General features: G+C 34.8%; 1 long non-coding RNA gene across 1 annotated transcript; it reads left to right on the forward strand.

Annotated features, from left to right (window-relative positions):
- The first annotated feature begins 2,587 nt into the window (after window positions 1-2,587).
- On the forward strand, window positions 2,588-5,303 carry LOC107012821. Its single transcript, XR_001456096.2, has 2 exons — window positions 2,588-2,864; window positions 4,974-5,303. It is a non-coding gene; the product is annotated as an uncharacterized LOC107012821 (long non-coding RNA).
- The last annotated feature ends 748 nt before the right edge of the window (window positions 5,304-6,051 follow it).

Consider the following 6,051-nt stretch of genomic DNA (forward strand, 5'->3'; position numbering starts at 1 on the left):
ATGCCACTTGTCCTCTGGTGCTCTACCTTGACTTGTTGGAAATTCAGACGCTTAGCGGCAAACTCCGCAATACATTTTTTCATACTACTCCACCAATAGGCTTCTCTCAAGTCACAATACACCTTTGTGGAACCTAGATTCATATAATATCTGGAGTTATGAGCTTCCTCTATGATCCTCTGTTGGAGTTCATCCACCCTTTATACAGACAATCTACCTTGATACCTCAATACACCATCCCCCCTTGTTAAAAAGCCATTATTTTTTTTCCTTATGAACATTTACCTTAATTTCAAGCAAAATAGGATCTTGATCTAGTGATGATTCAGCCCCATTCATCACCAGTACTCCTCCTTTGTTGGAACCCATTAGTCAAACTCCTAATTGTGCAAGTCTATGCACATATGATGTGTCCACAATTTGGCCTCATTTAAGGCTTTACTTTAATGGATTTCATGTCCTCAAATGCATATTTTGTGCCAATAACTGATGTAAATCCTTGAATTTGAGGTACTTGAATCGCAGAACAAAGCATGGACACTATTGAGCAAAAATGAACAAGGTAGCAGAAGAAACGAAGGAAAGAAGGATTGAGGATTGCCTAACACATTGGGCGAGTCGCTGAAGGGCTATGGTCTCGCCTAATGTTCCAGTGTGCCCATCCCTGAATGAAAATATCAAGTCGGTGATAGAAATGAGCAGTCGGAGACTCACCGAACGGTTTAGTGATGTAGTGTTATCGCTCAAAGTTACATAACTTGAAGATGCTGAAGGTAAAAAAAGGCAATGGAATTGACTAAAAGTCATATCACAGAGTGGATTGGCGATCCTACTTATTGTGTTGAATGTTCCTTCGCAACACATTTTTGGGAGACTATATATACATTTTTAAATTCTTAGTTTAGTATCTACTTTTTGTATCAATCGTATTTTAATTCACTTTTGAAGTTTAGAGCTTAGAACTGAGTTTTTGGAGATAATATTTCCTTAGCTTTTAAGATTTTCATTTCTAGAAATTGGAAGTGGGTGTTGAATCTTAGACCTTTGTAAAGATAAACTTAATCTTATCCAATTGATGGAAATATAAGTTGGTAACAATTTGTATCTTTTTATGACTTCTAGCTAAATCCCCAATTATTGGGGTGTGATTATGTGATTATGGGTTGATTTAGCTGATGGTAGTGTTAATTCATAGTGTACATGCTGTTTAAAAGTGATTTCATTCCGTAATTGTGGATTAATATAAAGAGTTGTAATTTCAATGCAACTGTACCTTCCTGTTTTTGCTTGCTCAAGAGAGAAGTTTTAAAACTAAGATTATTAGTTTGATGGTCTATGGGTATTGGATTGTAATGGGTTCAGCTCGAGAGAGTGTATCCTAAACCATTTTCCACATATTCAACTCAAGAGAGTGAATGGACTAAGAGAAGTATGTTCTTAATTGTTGCTCATTGGTGTTCGAGAGAAACCAATTTGATTTAGGGTAAATTGTTCGAGGGAAAGTTATTCCCACTAAAGTCTAGCTTATTAACTGATTTACAACTATTCACTATTAATTGCAATCACCCATTTGTCCACCTTAGCCCATAATCCAATCATATACCAAGAACACGTATTCATATTTGGTATTTTCGTGTTATTTGTTTTTGTAGTTGATAATACAAACAAACCCACTGATATTTGAAACTTGTGTCACCCTAAACTTGAACCATGCTTTTATTCGTAAATATTTTTACCAGTGATTGATTTGCTAATTCATGCTTTTCTATTGATTCTTGAGTACGTACCAGTCCCTAGGACTCGACCTCAACTCACTTAGTTGGGTTATATTACTGACAAACGATCGTTGGCACTTAGTATTGGATGAAGTGTCTTGATACGTGAAATAAAAATGGCACCGCTGCCGAGGAGTGGTGTTACTTAATAATTTTTAATTAAGCTGGATTTTGTTCTTGTTATTGATAGTTGTACTTAATTTTAGTTTTGTTTCACTTGTTTGTATGTTGAAACAGGTAGCATGAGTGTATATGGTAGCAATGACATCTAAGAAGGCCATCAAGATGACATTGGAAACCTCAATGATGTCAACGAGCCTAATGCTAATTATTCCCATCTTATGGGGGTATGGTGTCATTCGCTTGCCTTCGACCGAAGGGAATGCGATGTTCCACATTACAAGTACCATGTTGCAGCTCTTGCAATTTAAGGGGATGTTCAGTGGATTGACTCATGAGGATCCCCACGACCATATTAGAAACTATGTGGATGTATTCGGACCATTCTCCTTCAAGAACATCTCTCAAGATCAGTCTAGTTGACGTTGTTCCCATTCTCTTTGGTGAGAGAAGCGTGTAAGCGGCTGGCTAAATCAACACAAGAAACTTTATTTAACACCAATATTTATGGATGAGTCAATAATCTCGTCTCTAATAGTTGATGTATTAGGACGAGATTTTGTTTCGGTCTTTAATTCAGTATGTTTTTGAGAAGGAAATGAATTTGGTCTCTAGAAAAAGTAGTATTTGGTCCCATGTCAAAATTTAGGGCTCTTGAGGAATATATATTGAAAGGTGGGAACTGAAATGTTTAAAAAATCTATTTTTTTTCATCAAAATTAGGTTCCTAAAAGATCAGTCTACTGATCGATCAAAATTCTAAAATTAAAAGAAAAAAAGTAATGTGAAATCAAAAACCCTAGCAACCATCTTCCCTAACAACAATCTTCCCTCATAACGATCTCAGGAAACGCACCGGTCTGCCTAGCAGGAAACACAACCTAGATCTTTGTGTTTTCTTAGAACAGCGAAGGCCTGCTTAGCAGTGATCTCCACTCAATCTCTATCTTCTATTCACTCGAAGCTGAGGTATTCCTCCACTTTTATGAGTTGATTTGATTTCTTCTGAAAAGTCGATTTATTGTTTGTGTTTGAGTTATATCTCTTCTTTTTTGAACTCTTGTTCTGTTAGACTAGCTGCTGATCCTTTTATTAGAGAAGATTAAGTTTTGTAGAGTGATACGATTCCAAAAATGAAGGGATCAATCCTTAATGAACTAAGTTATAGTTTAGTTTGGGTCTGAAGCTGATGAACTATAAATAGTTAATATCGAGAAGTTGAAAAATACTTCACAAAAAACTAACCACAGTCTTTTTGACTTTTCTAGACCAACCATACTTAGGAAGGGCTTTGCAAGATTTTCCTCTCTAATATCTACAAATATGAACGTTATCTGCAATTGAAAGGCAGATGTCAGTTTCACAAATCCAGAAAAAAAGAATCTGGTTCACTAGATCTGGACAAGAGAGAAACCTTTGATTTGAACTTTCTTGCAACGTTTTGAAGTCATCAGGCTCAGCAATTATCAACCCCAATATGGCAATGAAACATAGGTAAAAATCCAACAATTGTCACACATTAGTACATGATTGCAATCTGCTTAAAAAATGCATGAACTAGATATACATTGTACAATGTGTTGGCTGGAGATGAGAATTTCCTCATAAAAGTGTTTGTTACAAACTCTATATACAACAACAAAAGCTAAGTCCAGTCTGGTCAAACAATTATAGATGCTCAGAATTGTAGCGAACTTTGTTAGTAGTCTCCTCTTCTTATTGTACGTGTTTTAACATATATTTGTGAAGGTAAAATGTCCACAAATATCAAAGACTAACATTGTTTTGATAACACAGGAGAACAACCTTTGTTTACTTCACCTTTCTTTCTTAGAGAAATGATAGCCTAGTGCATGAGCATATGAATTACAACTAAATGGAGATGTGAAATATTTTCGGAAACAAGAGATGATATGAAGTACAATGAGTCAGATAAAAAAGCTACCTGAAGTTTGTTTGTGTTGGAGTAAACTCTAGCAGCATCAAGTTTAGTAAGTACTGTAGTTAAGGGGAACTTTTTATCATCCAAAAACTACAAGATTCCTTCTGTAAACCAGATCAATGATGTGAATAGTGATGTGTTATTAAGCAATGCAATGCTACTGAAAAAATGAAGTCTAGATTAAAAAATAATAGCAATGTTCCTAGAGGTTAGGGAATAAAATAGCCATTTGATCTTTCCAAATTTTTAGCCATCCATGCATAAGCTGTTGTAGATTTAACTTCTCAGTTGCACGCATAGTCAGGAACAACTATCTATCGTGACAGAATAGTAATGCTTGAGCAAGGAAGTGGTGTAAAACATAACTCTAGAATCTAAAAAATAACCTGCCATATTCAGGGTATTTCTCTTGCTCACTTTTAACTAGACCAAGGAAAACACTAGTGGGCTTGAAAACAGGGAAAAGGTGCTTGGCAATTTCTGCATTGTTAGCTATTTTTTATTTGTTCAAGTTTCACGTAAGCCTCCTCTTTTGGGACCTTATTTTTTCTTCTTCTCTATGTTTGTTCGAGTTACACTACTTGTTTGAATTACATTTCTTCTCTGAGGTTAGCTGGTCATTTTTTTTAAGTATATTAAAGTTAGCGTGACAAGATCCCAAAAACAACAGGGATCAGTCCTCAGAGAAAACAAAATAGTGAACTACTCTTAAACAGAGGCACTCACAGGTTATGCATTAAGACAGTGTTCAGAGAGAAGTTATAGGAATTTGTATTGGATTCGAGAAATCTATTCGGAATTACAAATGAACGATTGTTTACCTTTTTAGACTAACAGAGCATGCCACGTGCAACTAATTCTTAAAAAAAAATTCTATCTAACTAAAATAAATTAGTAATTGCAAAAGCACCATTGAATTATTAAATGTAAATCAATCATATTATAGTGTTTTGTGTGTGTTTAAGGAATGGATCATATTTTCTTACAATAATTCCTAGAATAGTAAGTCCACCTGATGTTTTAGACATAAACACTTTATCCCATGCTATCATTGCTTTCTTTGTGACTTCCACTCCACCCGTCCACATAAAGGTTTTGCACGTTTGTTTAATGAGTTTTATCACTTTTGTTGGCAGGACAAAATTCTGTGACCAATACACTATATGGAGAACAACAGAGTTATACATATATGAATCTTTATACATATGCTGGGATAGTGCTGCTTTTGATGATAAAACAGAGTTATTTTATACATATCTTCTGAGTTATTTTAATGTTTGTGTCGTTTCCTCTCTATATAGATATTGGAAAGCTGATTCGCATTCAGTTTTAACCTTTTGGCATCTACAATAGTATTAATAGCTACCACGTCTGAAATGCTTTAGTTGTTCTGAGTTATTTTAATGTTTGCATCGTTTCTTCCCTAGACAAAAATTGAAAAACTAATATGCATTCAGTTTTAGCCATTTAGATGTCTTGGGAATTGTTGCTTCTTGTGTGCTAGCATATAAAGTGACAGAACCATTACACTCAACCATATACAAAATCTCTGTTCATATATATATTCAACCGTCTATAAATTCTGCTTTGTCCACTAAGAATAGGATTACAAGATAAAAATGTCAAGAAATAAGCAGTAACAACATTGTAGCCTCACAGTAACAACATCCTAGCCATATACAGAATCGCCCCTATAAGACTTATCCCTTTGAATAGGCTTTTATCGATACAAGAACTTTGACATCACTCTCTGGGTTATTAAAGAATTTTTTGATATCTACTTTTGTTGTACATCAGGTTTCCCATCCATATAAAGAATCTCTTGGCCTAAACTCAAGCAAGATAGAGATTTGAGTTGCACCTTGATCTAGTTTAGAGGATCAAGTAACTCGCTAAACCTGTATCATTAGAATTGTTTAACAGATCATTGCCCTCGTTTATGTCTGTTTTTTAATGTTCTACTCGTACAATTGCATGCACAGTTTGAGATTGTTTTACTCTTACAAGGATTAATTTCGAGTAGAAAACAATGAAAACTTGTTTGTTTACCTTGATACAATTATAACCTGTTGGTTTATAGTTGAAACAATGATATATATCATGCTTGTTTAATTACTGTGCAACAACTTGTTTCCCCTAAAACATAATATATCCTTCTTGGTGGAGAATTTCTCCATTTGTGCTAGCTTATGTCACTGAATTTGTGCTTTCCGC

Source organism: Solanum pennellii, chromosome 3 (assembly GCF_001406875.1).
Source record: "Solanum pennellii chromosome 3, SPENNV200".
NCBI lineage: Eukaryota > Viridiplantae > Streptophyta > Magnoliopsida > Solanales > Solanaceae > Solanum > Solanum pennellii.